The following is a 20,106-nucleotide window of genomic DNA, read 5'->3' as shown; positions in this document are numbered from 1 at the left end:
TATATACTCCTTCCTATACGCCATCACCATGGCCTTGGACTGTGTGAGTTATAAGAGAACAAAGAGCCTTCATTATAGGTTTGGAGAGAGAAAAGATTCTCCAGGGAAAGTGAGGTTTCAGTTAAGACTAAGAGTACAGAATGCTTGCTTACAGTGGGATTGAGTTTTGAAGGCCATGATGAAAAGGGTTCGAAGAGTGGGAAGTCTGAGAAAGAGGGTGACAGGAGAGAAAGTACTGAATAAAGGGGGACTTAATATCAATGCAAGCTCTTTGAAACAATTAACGTGCTAATATACTAACATATAAAATCATATTGCCATGGCTCTTGTGACTGTATATGTAATAAAAATATAGATCAGATTGTGTTTAAAATGCCACTTATATGAGCTATCTAAAGTAGTCAAATTCATAGGAATAGAAAGTAGGAAGGTGGCTGCCAGGACCTTAGGGAGAAAGAGATGGGGAGCTGCTATTTAATGGGTTACAGAATTTCAGTTTTGCAAGATGAAAAGGCTGTGGAGATCTGTTGTACAACACTGTAAATATACTTAATACTGCAAACTGCACACTTTAAAACAACGAAGATGGTAAATTTTATGTTACTTTAAAAAAAAAACCCACAAGTTAAAAAAGAATTAATTAATTAGTTCAGCTAATATAACTTACAAGACACTATGAAAAGTTATGATACTGAAGCGGACCTGGAAATAAATAAAGGAATTAATCTTATATTTTAAAAAAATGTCAGAGGAAGCTACATTTTCAGAGAAAGCACAGTGTTGCCTAAATACTGAGCTTTAGATAGAGTTTCTGCCTCAGAAAACTAAAATTTAAATTTGAGATGGAGACAGATCAAAGGTCAGGAAGGAGATTGGAAAGAAAATATCACAGATAATAACTAACCGTTACCTTAGTGACATAATATGGAACAGACAATTGGAAACAAAGAAGTTGGATTCACTCTAGAATTTCAATGAAGAAAAAAGGAACAAGTGGAAAACAAATAATCAAACAAAACTCAACTCCTGGTAGGAAAATACTATATAGTGTAATTGTTTTTAGGAGAGAGGCCCATAGGAAACTCTGCAATTTGGAGGTTGATATGCTGGATATGAAGAGGATCTGATTGCTAATCTTCCTCAGAGTCAGAGAATATATGTATTTTGCTTAAGCCATTAAAACAAAGTTCAAGGTATTTCCAAGTTGCTTGAGCTGGATCTTATCTTAGAGGTCTAGCTCTCTGTTTTACAAATAAAATTGTGGAAAACCTCAGTTTGTTATGATCTGATTTTGATTTTGTTCAGGTTCACAAAACTAGCAAATGGCATAGTTTAACTCCGAGTCTCTGGAGGTTATTGCGGTCACTTTCCCCAAATGTGAGTCTGGCTATCTGCCCCGCTGTATGACAGGAAATCAGTCTTTATGGGACCACTGGTCTCGCTAGCAGTGGCACCAGCCACTAAGGCGTGGCCCTTGCAGGGTCCTTGTTATCAAAAATTGCCAGTAAAAGTACAGGTAGGTTATTAAAGCTTTAAGAACCCCAGGACAAAATTAAGTAATTATCTTTTTATTTTCATATATCCATGGACTAAAAGGTGGCATATTATAAAGGAAATGGCACTATCCAAAATGATGAGTGTGGAATATCACTTCAAGAATTTAACTCAGAGGTCAGCCCGGGTGGCTCAGCAGTTTAGCGCTGTCTTCGGCCCAGGACGTGATCCTGGAGGCCCGGGATCGAGTCCCACGTCCGGCTCCCTGCGTGGAGCCTGCTTCTCCCTCTGCCTGTGTCTCTGCCTCTCTCTCTCTCTCTGTGTGTCTCTAATGAATGAATAAATGAAATCTTGACAAAAAAAGAATTTAACTCAGAGATCCTCAAAAATGTGTGTCCCAAATTCACCTAGTTCTAAATATCTTCTAACCCTATATGTTATTTCAATTTTTGGAAAATACACCAGATACTACTGAACTGCCAGCTTAGAAGCAGGCATAAGACATGTTGAATGATAATATAGTCTTTCAACTTGATGTTCACTTTCTTTTTACAAATGGGAAACCAAAGAATTTTCCCCAACATCTTGTCTTCTCTTGTCTTTCTTGACTCCTCTACCTTCTCCTAAGAATCCAAGGTGCTCAAGTTTTAGTTGAAGAAGCAAAACCATTCCATTGTCTCTGAATTAACCTAATAGATAGGATGACCTTGTAATTTATAGCTTAAAATGGGACATTTTGAGGGACATGGGGGCCCTATTGAAATTAGATTGTGATGACTAGCATAAATAGGGGCTGTCCTGGACAAATGGAATATACGGTCACTCTATTTATGCAACAAGATGAGGTTTTAGTCTCTTCCTGAGAGCATCTTCTCAGATCAAGCTTAACCATCTGTAAGCATATGAAACGTGGATGGAACTGGAGGGTATTATGCTGAGTGAAGTAAGTCAATCGGAGAAGGACAAACAGTGTATGTTCTCATTCATTTGAGGAATGTAAATAATAGTGAAAGGGAATATAAGGGAAAGGAGAAGAAATGTGTGGAAATATCAGAAAGGGAGACAGAACATAAAGACTCCTAACTGTGGGAAACCAACTAGGGGTGGTGGAAAGGGAGGAGGGCAGGGGGTGGGGGTGAGTGGGTGACGGGCACTGAGGGGGACACTTGACGGGATGAGCAGTGGATGTTATTCTGTATGTTGGTAAATTGAACACCAATGGAAAATTAATTTATTAAAAAAAAAAGCATAGTGGGTAGTGAAAAGGAATATAAGGGAAGGGAGAAGAAATGTGTGGGAAATATCAGAAAGGGAGACAGAACATAAAGACTCCTAACTCTGGGAAATGAACTAGGGGTGGTGGAAGGGGAGGAGGGCGGGGGGTGGGGGTGAGTGGGTGACGGGCACTGAGGGGGACACTTGACGGGATGAGCACTGGGTGTTATTCTGTATGTTGGCAAAGTGAACACCAATAAAAAATAAATTTATTATTTAAAAAAAAGAAAAAATAAATAAAAATAAAAAAAAGAAACAAAATATAATGAAGTTCAGAATTCTCAAAGCTAGAATACTCAAATATTTGGCACTGGGTCTGTGAACTGAGTTGTGAATTTTTCAGCACCACCATTGCTTCAAAGAGAGCTAGATAAAATTAAAATGAAGATGATTAGTTAAGGTTGTTCAATGTTTGTTTATGATAAGCATTCACATGTTTGCTTATTAAATATTGTTACTGTAGTTTTTTAAAGATGTATTTATTTGAGAGAGAGCATGGTTGAGGTGGGAAGGGTAGAGGCAGAGGGAGACTTAGGCAGACTCTGCGCTGAGTGCAGAGCCGGAAGCAGGGCTAGATCTCATGACCTTGAGACTATGATCTGAGCTGAAACCAAGAGTCAGATGCTCAACGGACCATGCCACCCAGGCACCCTTGTTACTGTATTTTTGTACAGCAAATAGGGAAATAATTTAGAAACAGGGTTAATTATAAGTAAGCAAGTAATATTTCTGATTAGATATGGATTCATATCAGAAAAACTACAAATGCTTACTGAAACTGATGCTTATTTTATTTACCTAAAAATTCAGATATTCAAGTATATTAAAAATAAGATTATTCAAATATTATTCAAAATTAGACTACATCAGAATGATCCTTGGGAGTGATAATTTAGAACTTATCTTTTGCTTATGAACCTACAGATGGAATAATATAGTTTCTGTTGATAATTCCTAAATTTAAATCTTGTTGAATAGGAAACCAAATATTTTCAAGTTTCTGTAGTATATTTTCAGTCCACTACGGAGCCAGAAATATAACAATATTTCATGTGACATTTTCATTTAAAGCATCTTTGAGTGGTATGTGGAGAAGGAAGCCTTACCAAGTTAAGAAAAAATGCCATTTACTTTTGATTTTATTTTATTTTGTAGGTGTACCAAAAATTTTTTAAAGTCTTTTATATTTAGTATAAAATTACAGCAACACCTTGCCAGTAACCAAAACCTTCTGGGCCAGAGCTCTGAATTGTAATTAGGTGATAAAGGCTTTTAAGTTCTCTAGACAATTTTTACAAAATCTCTGCACTAAATCCATGTCCTTTACAGTTACTATTCTACAGAACTGAGCTTATCGACTTTTCATCTTGTGTGTGTGTGTGTGTGAAAGTATTAAAAAATTTATCTATTTTCTCTGTGAATAGAATATTGAGAACAAAAAACTCAAAGGAAGCAAGAAGAGTTGATAAAAAAGGAGACAGATTTAATATGCATACATTCTTTTTTTTTTTAATATGCATACATTCTTAATGAGATTGGTAGTTAATTAAGACTCCAAATCAGCAAGAAAAATTTAAATGATATCCATGAACTACTGCTTAATAAGGACAAGATGTAATTTCTTTTAGAAAGAATTCCATTAAAAAAATCAGTATACATGCTTTAACAAGTTGTTGGTATGTAAAGTGGAAGGCTTTATTTTTTGGTAAAATTCACTGTCTTCATTCTTCTATGCAGCTATCTATATACATGAAATGGTTTTATAATGTAGTATAAAATTACACATATTATATGATATATGAATATATAAAAATCTATCTTGGTATAATTTCCCCCCAGAACAAATCCTTTGGACTTGAATACCTGAGACTGTGAATCTGATGAGTGAGAGTATGGGGAAAAAAACCAATAATCCTGGTTCTCTTAGCCCCAGGTTATAGGACTGTTTTCAGCTACTGCTTATTTGAAGTGATATGTCATGTCATTCTCTACTATAGGACTTTAGAAATGCTGATTCAATGTCATGTCCAAGTACATTTCCTTGGGAAGTTGATGAGGGTGAGTTGGGGAACAGGTGTAGTCATGTAGACGGAGTGGTAGACTAGCTTACAAGGTATTTAGGAGACTGATGATTCATCTAGGTTTCAGTTATTAAGAAATACAATACATTCTCCAGAAACAAAGAAAATAAGGAAACTGTTTCATGAGAAGTATCATATTCCTATACTATCCTTCCTGCTTGTCCTTCTCATCAGTGTATTATTAAAATTAAGTTGTTAAATACATTCATCTTTGGGACCATGAAGAGAAGAAGACAATACTAAAATAACTTCATCCTGGGGCTAACATTACCAGGATTCTTTACTCTACACCAAACACATTCCTATTAACAAATTTCTTTTCCCATTCAAATTATGAATGAATCATTGAGTTGTTGGTATAACCTCTGAATCATTTTGCTAGTGTGAAAATATGCTGTTCAGAGTTGTTTACATTCTTTCCTTTCATTTCTTTTGGAGATATAAGCAAGTTGGATCAGGCTAGGGGAATCTGTGGCCAGCAATCCATTTCTCCATGCTGAAGCTAAGTGCCTTTTACCAGGACCACTCCTTGACAATACTGCTATTGAGATTTTATCAACAGATCCACTTGGCCAGGTGCTTGTGGCTAATGAATACCATTTGCATACAAGATGGAATATTTTACCTTCTTTCTGGTATGTCAAGCCCTGGGGACCTGTGTGTACCATAAGCACCAGGCTTTAGTCTCTGGTGAGGAGATCATGGTAATTCATTGACCTACCAAAGTTCTTAGCACTTCTTTTAGATCTTAAGTCACAGTGTTAGTGTTACCTGGTGAAAAACAAGGAGATTCTTACCATCACTTTCCTTGTATCTTCAGGACACATAAAAAGAGAGGAGTAGGAGGTGAGAGGTGGGGGTGGAAAGAGGTTGAAAATACACAAAACAACACATTCTTCTCTCATCTGAATCTTAATATGGTGGAGATGGAGTGATCTTAGAGACTGGTTGGAAGTGTTTTCAAATACCAAAGTCGCAACTTAAGTCTTTCAAAAAATAAAGTACTGCTTTGCAGATTTATTTGTTTGTTTTTGGTAAGGCAGAGGGTATTACTGCCCTCAAATATATTGCCCTCAAATATAACTTCTCACTTTCATTTCACTACCATTCTTCAGTGGGAGAAAGAAAGGCACATATAGTTAGTATACTGGGAATTTCATATGCCTGGTCTTATCCATGCCACAGCCCATAAGTGCCTTACTGTTTCATAATTCTGTCTGAGATGCTCTTCACCCCTTGCTTGCCTGGAAAAAGAAAGCTGCTTATTCTTCAAAGCAAAGCTCCAACATCACTACCTTTCTACCAGCAGCTCGCCTCCCCCAACCAAGCAGAACTTCGCTCTCCCTTCTCAGCTCTTTATGGCACCAGATGCTGCCAGTATGATGCTTATCACCTTGTGCTTCAGTTGGTTATATGCAAATCTCTCCCTCCTCCAAGAGAATGAGCTCTTCAAAGGCAAAAACTGTTTTCTTTGCTGATGTATCTCCAGAGCCTCACAAACTATTTCTCTAGTGCCTGGTAATGCCCAATAGATGCTAGTGTGACAACCAGTACTGGTGCCTGCTCTGATATTCTTAACTCTACACCAGGTTATTTCTGAAATAGAAACCAACTAACCAATCCACAAAACAAAAACATAATTGCTAGCTTTATTACTTTTCTAATCTGTATTCTTTACTTAACTTGAGCATGGTTTTGTGAGTGGGTTTATAGAAAGGGGTTGGGGCAAGACAGGGTAGGGCACGTTTCTGAATTTATTTTCTGCGCAACTGCTTCTTAGACTTCAGTATGAGTCACTTAAGTCACAGAAATCTACATCGTGAATACATTGTGAAACTTTTTATTTTTATTTTTATTTATTTATGATAGTTACACAGAGAGAGAGAGAGAGAGGCAGAGACACAGGCAGAGGGAGAAGCAGGCTCCATGCACCGGGAGCCCGACGTGGGATTCGATCCCAGGTCTCCAGGATTGCGCCCTGGGCCAAAAGCAGGCGCCAAACCCGCTGCGCCACCCAGGGATCCCCATTGTGAAACTTTTAAAAGCTAAAAAAATATAGGAGTTTCAGATGAAAGGTGTGAGCTGTTGGGAAATTGAATTGTATTGAATAATACACCTTGAAGTTGTTGTACTTTTTTCAAAACCCTCACTAAAAGGATCCAAAGGAACTTCTCTCTGTCCTTGTATAAAGCCATCTTTCTGTTTCTTCTCCTTTTCCTCCCACCTTCCTTCTCCTGCTTTTCTTTTTCCCCATCCTTCATCTCGTCTCTGTTTTATATGCTCTCTTTCTCTCCTTTTTTTGTTCCTAGAAGTTTATTTTTAAGAAGCTGGCAATGGTGATCGCAAGTTGGCAAATCAAATGAGAGGAAGATTATGGAGAAATCAGCGCAATCTACGCTATGACTATATGAGGAAAATATTTCTTACTTGGTTTTATTTTTCTGAGTTTCAAAATGCATTTCTTTGTTTTTGTCTAGGTGATATTGTCACATAGACCAAAATCCAAAACCAGAGAAGGGAGTATAGAGAAAAATCTTCCTCCCACATCTACCCTTTAGCTATTCAGTTTCCTCTGGTCAGAAAGGCAAGATCAAGTTTCCTCTGTGTCTTTCCAAAGATATTTTCTGCCTATGCATATAAACACTCACTCATACACTCACACACATATATTCTTTTTCTCTTATTTTACATACATGGAAGCACATATTTTGCACCTTAATTTTTCTGCATGTTGGTTATTTTTTTTTTTTGATGGCTGTAAGGCATTCCATCATGTGAATATATTCTAATGCATTTAGCTAGTTGCTTATTTTAAGATTTTATTTATTTATTTATTTATTTATTTATTTATTTGAGAGAGAGAGAGCATGAGTGTGGAGCCCAATGTAGGGCTTGATCCCATGACCCCCAGATTATGACCTGAGCCGAAACCAAGAGTTGGACACTTAACACACTGAGCCACCTAGGTGCCCCCAGCTAGTTACTTATTGATGGACATTTAGGTTATTTCTAATATCATGTTGTTACAAGTTATGCTAATAAATTACCTTGTCCATATGCTATTTCACGCATGTTCAGGTATTTCCATATTCAAAGATAAAGAACTTTTGATCAAAAGAAATGTATGTTAATAATTTTCATAGATGCCAAAGTGCCCTCTTCTCTCCCTATCTTACAGTAGACTTTTAAACTTTTTGATAACTCCTACTCTGACTCATGGGGTTTCTATAAAGCATAATTATTTTTTATTAAATATTCCATTACCTAATTCTTAAGATAAAAAGCATTTGCTTTTAGTGCTTTTATAATGTTTAAATTTTAATAAAGTAATCAAATGAAAGAACTGAATCTATATTGGAGACCGTGTCCAAAGAACTCGTTGAAAAGTAAAAAAGATAGGATTCAACGAGTTATTTTGTTTACATAATCTTGAACCATTAATGTGAGGCTTTTGTTTTACTGACTTGGCAAACTTAACTGATCATTTAGGCTTAGACTGAAGTTCTTAATTTCACAGTAGTCCAAAAAAATATCATTTTATATCTATTTATTTTCACAGTTATTTTCTATTTAATTCAATAAATATTAATTATCTAAAATGTGTTAGACAAGATTGGGAGATTCAGGACAAATATGACGGTCTGCCAATTCAGGGGTTCACAGTCTAATAAGTGACATTGAAATAGACTTCCAAAACTTACTGTAGTCAGGAAATACTGAAAGCACTTGCTTGTAATTTTAAAAATGGCTATTAAGGAAACCACTGTTATAAGGAGGTGAAAAAAAAATCTCAACCAGAAAATCATCTCCATTTCAATTGACCAATTGATAAGTATTCATAATTCTCTTCCTGGTGCTGAGGCAAATTGCATCACCTCTTGCCACAGAGCAACATGAAATAAAAGCTATAAAATGCTGCACCCCTTTTGACCTGGTAATTGCTATAATTAGGCAATTTTCTTATAGTTTGGAAATAGTTTGTCAATCTAGCCCAGTCAATGCAATTATCTACCTTTAAAGGACAAAACAACCAATTGAAAGATCAATGTTTGCAATTTTCATGGGGTAGCCTTGCACTGACCCTGCACCATCTTATCCTTGAGTTAATATTTATTGTATGATTAGATTATAAACAAAATCATGAACACTTGAAATTTACATATTACACAACAGAAATTGTATGATGTTGGTCTACTTAATGAAGTTTTTGTGAAATTCCTGTTTCTTGATTAAGCAACATTAGATCTTATGCAATGAACAATTTGTTCCATCTTGCTTGGTAACAGTTTTGTTCCATGATTATGTTTTAAGTAGAAATTACAATCTGTTTAATTATTGTTGTCTGCCATTGTTAATGTTGTGCAACTTTGATCTTAGTACTGTGATCTAATAGGGCCAGTTCAGCCTTATTTCAAAACTCATGCATTGAACAAATACTAATTAGCACTTATTATATGCCAAAATGATACCTGGATATTAAGATAATAGCTGGGTTTTAGGATGTAGAACTTTTGGCATGGCAGAGAAGACAAAATAAACAGCTGGATGAATAAGATAATTACAAATTTGGATAACTATTTTGAAGCCAACAGCTAAGAGATGAGAGAGAAAGTACCTGAAGTAACCAGTAACAGTCAGAGAAGGCCTCTGAGGAGTTCACAGTTGACCATGGACCACAAGTTCGAGAATGAATGGGTTCTACAATTTTGGGAAGAGTAGTCTAGGCAGAGATAATAAATGTTAAGCCAAGAAAGAGAGCTTGACCTTTTCTGGGAGAAAGATGACAGTACATGACTTTTCTGGAAACACTCAACTAGTTAGTGCTAGAAGACATAGGGCTCACTTTGTGTAACATCATCAAACATATCTGATAGAAGGTAGAAGAGATTCATCATTCACCCCTTCATTTATTTAATATGTTCCACTGGAAATACAAAAATCAAAACAGCAAAACCACTGCCTTGACATCTGATATTTTCAGGAGTTAAATTACCTTTTAATAAGTTTATATTCTTACCGTTTTCTTCATATTGAAATATTCACTTTTTGAAGTATAAAGCACATGATGAAATCTTTACATTTTGCATAATATTACTCCTGGGTACAAAGAAGATTCCAATTGCTAATAGGTCATAAAAAGATTAATATGAAAAAATTTAAAGATTAATATGTAAATTGGACATCACTCTACAAATTATGCTTTTCTTAGCCCCAGCTGAACCAGAGGTGGACATCTCATCCATGATGGGCCAGGCAGACTATCACATGATGAATGGAACCTAAACTGAAAGATTCAGTAGAGGGGGTGAGAGCCTTTGCATGCCAAAGCCACAAACCACGTAAAATTTAGGTAGAACCATATAGAGCACAGAGAGCCAGTCTGAAGAAAGTGGCAAGAAAATGTGGCAAAAATGCAAAGAAGCAGCACTAAGACCATGTGCCTCATTGAGAAATAGAGTTGTGTGCTTCCAGATTTTCCAAACTTCATGTGTAGGATTGCTGTAAGATTGACAGAAAAGGTCAGTAAAAGGTCCTGCCATGGACCATTTAAAGTATGTGGGGTCCACATATTACAAACTCACACAAGGAAAATTACGTCACTAGAGAACTCAAGGGCACTTCTAAAATTCAGTAGCCAATACTCCACATTGGCACAGCAAGACCCTAAATTCTGAACATTCATTCTTGTGACTAACACAACTAATGCTTCAGTCCTAATAGAAATGCTTCTCTGTATCCTCTGCCCTGTGTCTTTGAAAACAAAAGCAGTGGTACCAGTTGTTGTGTCTCTTTGATGTCAGAGACAGGCATTGCTTCAAAATGCAGGGCATCCTGGGGCAGGTAGAGGCTTTTGAGTAAGAGAAAAGACTGGCTTACCTGTCAAATGTTTGTCTAAACCAGCATGAGTGCAATAGGATTGTTGCACAAGAAAATGTCATTTACGGGGGCGGGCGGTGGGTCGGGAAGGGGACAAAAAAAAAAAAAAAAAAAAAAAAAGAAAATGTCATTTACAATAGTGCAGGATGTATATTTTTTTGGTTTTTTCGAATGTTCCAATTTGTGACTCCAGAGGAATTCACAAATTAGCATAGTATTAGAATAGTTGTACATGGTGGAAAAGGATCATTTTATAATATTAAACAATTCATATCATTTATAAATGTATATAAATGTGTTGTAACATACATAATACTATTTTTTATATAACTGAGAGGTTCTAGATATTGTAAAAAGAGTTGATGAAATATAAATTTTATGGATTGATATGAAACTAGTATATTTTGTAGTATTTTTTGTGGAGTAATAATTTTCATATGCAATCTTAAATTTTAAGTTATGGGATATAAAATCCTTGGTTCACTTCTGAGTTATTGACACTTCCCGTTGCCACTGCCTCATAAGAACAATGGTTGTCCAAGTTGAAACAAACATATTATTTAAGAACTACAGTGACTCAAGTGTGGTTTGTCTAATTAAGCATTACCATCGATAAAACATATTAAGTGAATATTTAATAATAATAATAAAAAACAAAACTGCTGATTATGTTGTCATAAAGTTGACAACATAATCAGCAGTTTTGCTGGAACAAAAGCAAGAATTAATTTTTTAGAGTAAATGTTATTTATTGTTTATATACATTTTAGTAGTCATCCAAACATCTGCTGACCAGCAATAAACCTAGATATGTATAATAATAATTAAATTCATTTATATGTGATATCTTGCTAACTTTCAGTCATAATAGACCATAGGTTTACATTTTAAAAGTTATAAGGTTTGTCGACTAGAAAGAGCAAATATATCTTACTTAACAAATATATTAGTATTTTGACTTACCACTTTTAAATATTTGCTCATATGGTGTATAAGTCTTCATTGTACTCTTGTGCCATGTGCTACAGATATCGGGGTGGGCCTGCTTCTGACCAACTTTTACTTTTTTCTGGTTGAGATCCCTGTTGTGTCATTTCTATGAGAATCTTTTGTATCCTTTTAACAACACTGCAAGTTTTTGACTTGGGCTAGTTTGAGTAGGTTTCGGTTTTTTGCACGAGAGTTCTATCTAAGCAATCACAGAGGCCCATTTCATTTCTCATGGAGGTGAAAAATAAATTGGTTCTCACATGAATAAAAATCATAATCTGATCTTTATTTAATTTGATCTTATCAAATTATGATCTTTATCTTGAGCCTTTTTAAGAAATCAGGACTTTTGAAAAAGACCAATGATTCTGCCAAATTTATTAGTACATGTACTTCAGTTTCTCTGGATATTTGGATTGATTTTAAGTGTACTATAGAAATGAAACAGGCAAAAAAATAACAATTTTATTTTGAATTAAGCTCCATTATTTTATTTTTTATTTTCTTAAAGATTTTATTTATTTATTCATGAGAGACAGACAGAGAGAGAGGCAGAGACATAGGCAGAGGGAGAAGCAGGCTCCATGCAGGGATCCTGGAACTCCAGGATCCTGCCCTGAGCCCAAGGCAGACGCTCAACCGCTGAGCCACCCAGGCACCCCAAGCTCCATTATTTTAATAGAGAAAACAGCTTGATGTATTATAAAATATATTAAAGAGCAAAATGACATTAATGGTATTTGACTTCAGACAGAAAACTAAACAATAATAGAGAAGAACTTTGTGTAAAATATAAACACTATTTGAAAAGAAATCTAAAACAAGAAAAGAAATCTAACTCTTGTTTTATTTTGTTTGTTTGGGGGATCCCTGGGTGGCGCAGCGGTTTGGCGCCTGCCTTTGGCCCAGAGCGCGATCCTGGAGACCCGGGATCGAATCCCACATCGGGCTCCCGGTGCATGGAGCCTGCTTCTCCCTCTGCCTGTGTCTCTGCCTCTCTCTCTCTCACTGTGTGCCTATCATAAATAAAAAAAAAAATTATTTTGTTTGTTTGTTTTAATTTAAGCACAAATTTCAAAGTGAAAATCCAAGAGAAACATTTCTTCTATTTATTTTCCTGGTTAAAACCAAATTGTTCACTGTTTGGAAAATGTTCTCTAATTTAGAGTCAGAGAATTCTTAGATCTGAAAAGATCTTTATACAGTTCTCTAAGTCCACCCTGAGCTTAGAATGCTATACTGATTTGGCCAATGTTACCCAGACCATAAAGGGAAACTTAAAATACGTTTGTATTTGGATTATTAAGTATACTCTTTGTACTTTGGTTAAATTAAAAAAAAAATAAGTGATTATTAGAGAGAAGAAAGAGGGTTAATGACCAATTTTAGAATCCATTTCTGCTCTTGTTACTCATGAGGGCACTGCTGTGATATTGAGAAGGGAAAGTTTAAAGAAAGGAAAGATACATGGCATTAAATTTAGATTTAAATATATTTTGATTCCACCTAGTTCTGTGCATTCATTCAGATGTGATGCCGATATTCAGATCCTGTCATTTGGTGCCTGAATGCATGGAGAGCTAATCTTGGTATGAAAAGGGGTAGAATTGTTGACGTTTTATGAAGCTTTTTTTTTGTAGAGTCACTATTTCAACTCCTTTCTTTTCCCTTCCTCCTCAATGGAGTTAACCATTTTAATGAACTATTTTATTACTTCCTTCCTTCTAAGGTGAATCCTTGCTCTTATATTCTGAAACCCCTCTTTGTGTAACTTTTCAGGGACCTCTCTTTTTACATACTTTCTGCTTATCTCTCTCTAGAAGGTCTTTCCCATCAATATTTAAATGTCTTTATATTTCTCCCATCATTAAACGTAAGCAAGCAATCAACCTCCTCTATCTCACCAAATGGATATTCCCTTCCCTCCAATTCCCTTCCCTTCTTCTCAGGGCCATGCTAACCACTTGCTCATGCTCCATTCATTCCTTAATGAATTTCATCTCAGCTTGACACTCCCTGACTCACCTAACTCTTACTCCTTATCCCAAATTCCTTCACAGAAATTGCTCTCTAATGAATTACCACTGGCTGCCTACCTGCTAAATCCCAAGGATATTTTTCAGTCCTTACCTGTCTTGGTCTTTAGTGTTTCCTAGAGTGTTACATCTAGGAAAAATCTTCTACGTCATCTCCTCTAGCCCCCTCCAATCAATCATACAAAAACTGGAGATATGAGTCAAGGCATCCTCCTTCCTCATCACTCTCAGCAGTGCTTCTATAGTGAAGGGAAATAAATGAAATGTCATGTTGCCAAAAGACTTCACTATTCATCTGCCCATCTCTCTACCAGGAGAAATAAGTGAAAATTCATGATAGTGAAAGTGAAATGCTTTCAACAGGAGGTCAGGGAGAAAATGACTTTGGTCTGCCTGTCTAATGAGTCTCATTTATGAACTTTATGGGAGCTAGGTTTTTTTTAAAAGTGTGTAATTCTATAATTTTGAAATTAATTTATTTTTACAAAGAAGAATAGATATTAAAGAATCAAGAAAGATCTTGGGATCTGGAGAGTGGCTGGCGGGGGGGGGGGGGGGTTGCTGAGCAGGCAGCCGTGGACACCAGGTCTGTTCTCAGAGTGATGGGCCTTGGAGACTGAGCTGATTGGAGGAGGCTGATTGGAGGCTTATTCATCTATAATCACAAGGGGGAGGTGCTCCTCTCCCAGGTCTACCGAGATGACACCGGGAGGAATGCAGTGGATGCTTTCGGGTCAATGTTATCCACACCCGGCAGCAGGTGTGCAGCCCCATCACCAACATCGCTCGCACCAGTTTCTTCCATGTTAAGCGGTCCAACATCTGGTTGGCAGCTGTCACCAAGCAGAATGTCAATGCTGCCATGGTCTTTGAATTCCTCTATAAGATGTGTGACGTAATGGCTGCCTACTTTGGCAAGATCAGCGAGGAGAATATCAAGAACAATTTTGGGCTCATATATGAGCTGCTGGATGAGATCCTGGACTTTGGCTATCCACAGAATTCAGAGACAGGAGCACTGAAAATCTTCATCACTCAGCAGGGTATCAAGAGCCAGCATCAGACAAAAGAAGAGCAATCCCAGATCACCAGCCAGGTGACTGGGCAGATTGGTTGGCAGTGGGAGGGCATCAAGTATCGCCGGAATGAGCTCTTCTTGGATGTGCTAGAAAGTGTGAACCTCCTCATGTCCCCACAGGGGCAGGTGCTAAGTGCCCATGTGTCAGACCGGGTGGTGATAAAGAGCTACCTGAGTGGCATGCCTGAATGCAAGTTTGGGATGAATGACAAGATTGTCATTGAGAAGCAAGGCAAAAGCACAGCTGATGAAACAAGCAAGAACGGAAAGCAATCAATTGCCATCGATGACTGCACCTTCCACCAGTGTGTGCGACTCAGAAAGTTTGACTCTGAACGCAGCATCAGCTTCATCCCACCAGATGGAGAGTTTGAGCTAATGAGGTATCGCACCACCAAGGACATCATCCTTCCTTTCCGGGTGATCCCAGTAGTGCGAGAACTGGGACGCACCAAGCTGGAGGTCAAGGTGGTCATCAAATCCAATTTCAAACCCTCTTTACTGGCTCAGAAGATTGAGGTGAGGATCCCAACTCTACTGAATACAAGCGGGGTACAGGTGATGTGCATGAAGGGGAAGGCCAAGTGCAAGGCCAGAGAGAACGCCATCGTGTGGAAGATAAAGCGCGTGGCAGGCTTGAAGGAATCGCAGATCAACGCAGAGATTGAACTTCTGCCCGCCAATGACAAGAAGAAATGGGCTCGACCCCCCATTTCCATGAACTTTGAGGTGCCATTCGCACCCTCTGGCCTCAAGGTGCGCTACTTGAAGGTGTTTGAACTGAAGCTGAACTACAGCGACCATGATGTCATCAAATGGGTGCACTACATTGGCCACAGTGGCATTTATGAGACCCGCTGCTAGCTGCCTAGTAGCAGCCAGCCTGCCTCCCTACCTGCCCTTTTCCACAGGTCTGGGTGCCCTGGGCCACCACACTCCAGTGTCTCCTCCCTCCTGCTTTGCTGCCTTCCCTTTGCACCAGCCCCTGAGTCTAGGTCTGGACCAATCACCTTGCGAGAGGGACTGGTGGAACAGTCCCTGGGCTCCCTGGGCTCCCTGGGCAGTGTCGTTTCTGGGACTCCTACTCCACCATCCATCTGTCAGCCCTGGCCCAGTGCCAGGCTCTGTGTTCTGTGACCAAAGCCAGGTGGGCTCCCTCTCCTCCTCTCCCCTGTGGCCACATCTCTCTGGAGCGGGAGGGTTGGCTGCCCCTCACCTCGGAGCTCCCCCAAAGGCCAGTAACGGATCCCCAGCCCTCAATCCCTATTCTGCTTTGGGATAGTGTGAGCTTCATTTTGTACATGTGTGACTTTGTCCAGTTATAAACCCAATAAACTCTGTAGAGCGGGGAAAAAAAAAAAGAACCAAGAAAGATTTGACACGAGTAAAATCCCTTTTTTAGTACCAATGAATGTCTAAAGTTGGCAATGCTGATATGTCTGTATGTATGAATTGTAATTACTTACACAGTAAAGAAGTAAAAGATGCCTCTTGTTGCAGATGTGATCTATCAGCCAGCTAGATAGCTTTGTGCTGGAAGAAGGAGCTGTCTTGTCTGCTTCCTTCCTCTCTCCTCATACAGATGCTATTTTTGAACTTTTACTCTGGCCAGCCTGGATCTCCTCCTGTTCCAACTCAAGTACTTTTAATTTTCACTCATCTGGTGTTTCTCAGCTTCAGGAATTAGGTCAGCATTTAAATATAGAGCAACTCCTTATTTAAAAAGTTGGGAAGCTTTGGAATCATGTCAAGCCTTGACTCCATGAAGCATTCTGACTAGTTGTTACTAGCACTATTTGATTAATATTATTTGAAATGTCCTTAGCACTTGTGTAATCATTTTGTACCACAGGTCAGATGTCTGCTCGTATGTTGTCTTGGAGCTCTTATGTAGTTTTTTTTTTCTCTTTTTTTTTTTTTTCGTATGTTTCCTTGCCCACTCAGCTGGTCATTCCCACAAAGAATTTGGAGTCTACCCAAATAGATGAACTAATACGGGCAATTTACTTATCTTTCCTAAATCTTATCTCCTCATCTCTCCAATGGGAGAGATTCTGCTTCACAGAATTGTTGTGAAGATTTCATGTTCCTAGTGTGCTTGGCACATGGCAGGAATCTAACACATATTGATTTCTTATCATCCTCATTTCTTCTCTTCTCTCTCTTTCTTCTTTGCACCACCTCTTGTCAAATCACCTGTTAAAAGATGCTTCTTTTTACATTCTCATTAAGCAAATGGGTATTACCATGGGCAGGTGAAAGTGGGGACTTATTTTGCATGGTTAACACCAAACACTATATGTGTAACTTGGGATGTGTTATTCTTTATGGTTCAACTGACTAGGTATATTATGCAACCTTTTCAAATAATACAATAAATTATTAATCCAAATTACAGAGTGGTAGACTGGAGCCCTGGATTCATTCCCAGAGAATGGCTCTGCCACATTATAGGCATGTGGTCACCTGGCTGGGACGATGACTTTTTGTACATGTGCCAACTAAAATTTTAAAATGTCTGTTGACATTCTGTCCTTCCTTTGTTTCTCTATTATTGGATGACTTTACTGTTCTATCTTTGTGTGTTTGTGTGTGTATGTATATATTTTATCCTAGCCAAGTAAAACATTGCTGAGAAAATAAGCAAGATAAAGGAACAGATGTACCTTGTTAGATGATTTTGTTAATATTAAAGCTGAATCCCTCTATGTGCTGTCCATGAATAGATTCACAACCTTTTAGTGAGGGCCCAGTTTTGTTTCCACTGATGTTTACAGAATATCAAATAATCATCAAGGCAGAATCTGTGCATATGTGGAATGTGTGTATTTTCGGGGGTTCAGGAAGATACTGTCCGCCCTCCCATGCAATAAATATCTGCCACTCAGCTGCCAGAAGGCTGCCTTCCTTATATATCTGGTTTAGAATTCCTGGTACTGAAATCCTCAGTAGATTGCTAGTGATAAGTAATATGTATTTATAATAATGTGTATTCATCAGCCCTATAAATAGATCACATGGCTAATGATCTAATTTCTGGACAAAAGATTAGAAGGATGAATGAATCTTCTCAAATATGCCCATACGTTAATATTTTTGATTAAAATTGATGCTACTGGGCAGCCCAGGTGGCTCAGCGGGTTAGCGCCGCCTTCTGCCAGGGCCTCATCCTAGAGATCCAGGATCGAGTCCCACATCAGGCTCCCTGCATGGAGCCTGCTTCTCCCTCTGCCTGTGTCTCTGCCTCTCTCTCCCTCTCTCTCTCTCTCTCTGTCTCTCATGAATAAATAAATAAAATATTTTAAAAATTGATGCTACTTTCTTAAAAATACTTTTCTACTTAATAAATATATAATGTGGTCTAAATTATAAGAGCATATATTTTGACTACTGAAGTTAATTCAGTTATTTTCAGATGAACTGGAAAAATAAAAGGAGTCTATAAACATTTTTTTGTTTTCTCAAATAAACCCTCATGCCAGTTGCTTACCATGTAGTTCACCACTTTATGAAGGCCACACTGAAGCAGATATATGGGGGAAATTTTATTTTTTAAGTCTCTTTCTGGACACATTTACCTGGTTAATGGAACAGACAAGTGAGCTGCCACTTTGGACTCCTTAGGGGGATCAGATAAAAGGAATGATGAGCTTCAGCAGAGAAGGAATGAGCAGGGTCACAGCAGGAAAGGTTTTGTGAGGGCCTGGAAGGGGCAACTGAAACAAGGAGAGACAAAGATTGGCTTTGCTCAGGCACAGTTATATGAGGGGACTGTTCCCTGCATCAGAGGAGCCCATCTCCTGGAAACTGGCATATGGTAGTATAACAGTAGAATGGAAAGGAAACTTATCCAAAACGCAGGATTTATGGCTTGATTTGGGCTTTGCTTTAATCGGCTCTGATTTTGGGTAAGCCATTATTTTGGATAAGGACTCTATCCTCATTACAACATAATGGACTCAGACCACTTAGGCCAACCTTTGTACTCTTAACATTCTGTGATTCTAAGATTAGCTAATTCTTATACCTATCCTTTATATAAAACAATCATTTCCCAAATCCCTATGTAGAGCTGAGGAAATATCCACAGTTGTTTTTTGAAGATTGATGAACTTTACTTTCAATTTCTGATTTTGTATTTCCAAGCTGACTAGTAGCTCTCTGTCAACTAACTTGTATATACCTCTGCACTGATGAGACATGATATGAGGGCATCAAATATGATTTATAAATATTTTCAGAAACATACTGCATAACCCTAAGATACCTCTAGTTTGATAAATAGAAAATGTATATAGGTCACTATTAACAATGATAAATTTTGACCTCAATATTCTTAAAAAAAAGATTGCTAAGTTATTCTTACTATATATTACATTATACTTTCTTTTAACCTCTTAACTCTTGTTTTTCCAAAAGTGCTAATAGAATAATATGGTTACACTATAACAAAATTTTGAAACAAACTTTTTTTCTTGTCTTATGGTTATCATGTTGCTTGTTTCTTCTGTTTCTTTGGTTTTATTAAATAAGTATTGCTCGGAGGAGGGGAAGATGGCGAAAGAGTAGGGTCCCCAAATCACCTGTCCCCACCAAATTACCTAGATAACCTTCAAATCATCCTGAAAATCTATGAATTTGGCCTAAGATTTAAAGATAGAACAGCTGGAATGTTACAGTGAGAAGAGTTCCCGCTTCTATCAAGGTAGGACGAAGCGGGGAGGGGGGGAAAGAATTAAAGAAACAAAGGCCTCCAAGGGGGAGGACCCCAGAGAGGAGCTGGGCTAAGGCCGGGGCGAGTGCCCCTAGGACAGGAAAGCTCCGTCCCAGAGAAGCAGGAGCTTCACCAACCTTCCCGGATGGAAAGGCGCTCACAGGGAGGTGGAGCAGGACCCCAGGAGGGCGGGGATGCCCTCAGGCTCCCGGGGACACTAACAGAGCAACTAAGCACCAGGGAGAGTGCACCGAGCTCTCTAAAGGACTGCAGCACACGCACGCATTGACCCGGGAGCAACTCAGAGGGGCTCAGGCAGCGGCTCTGCAAGAGGGGGCTGCACGGCTGGTAGCGTGAATCCAACACGGAGGCCCCGGAGCAAAGGGCGCCGGGACACAGCCCAGGATCCGGCCTCCCCCCGGGACAGGCAGAGGCCGGGAGGGCCCAGGACAGCAAGGATGCTCCTGCCCCAGCTGAGCAGATAAGCGGCCCCGCCCCGGAGCCTCCAGGCCCTGCAGATGGAGAGCTCCGGAGTTACTGCGGAAGCTGAATCCAGGGCTG

At 38.5% G+C, this 20,106-nt stretch overlaps 1 pseudogene; it reads left to right on the top strand.

Moving 5' to 3' along the window:
- The first annotated feature begins 28 nt into the window (after positions 1–28).
- On the top strand, positions 29–16,195 carry LOC144321327 (AP-2 complex subunit mu pseudogene; annotated as a pseudogene).
- Positions 16,196–20,106: the final 3,911 nt, after the last annotated feature.

The sequence above is a fragment of the Canis aureus genome, chromosome 9 (genome assembly GCF_053574225.1).
Source record: "Canis aureus isolate CA01 chromosome 9, VMU_Caureus_v.1.0, whole genome shotgun sequence".
NCBI classification, from domain to species: Eukaryota; Metazoa; Chordata; class Mammalia; order Carnivora; family Canidae; genus Canis; species Canis aureus.
This window is presented reverse-complemented; position numbering and strand designations above follow the sequence as displayed.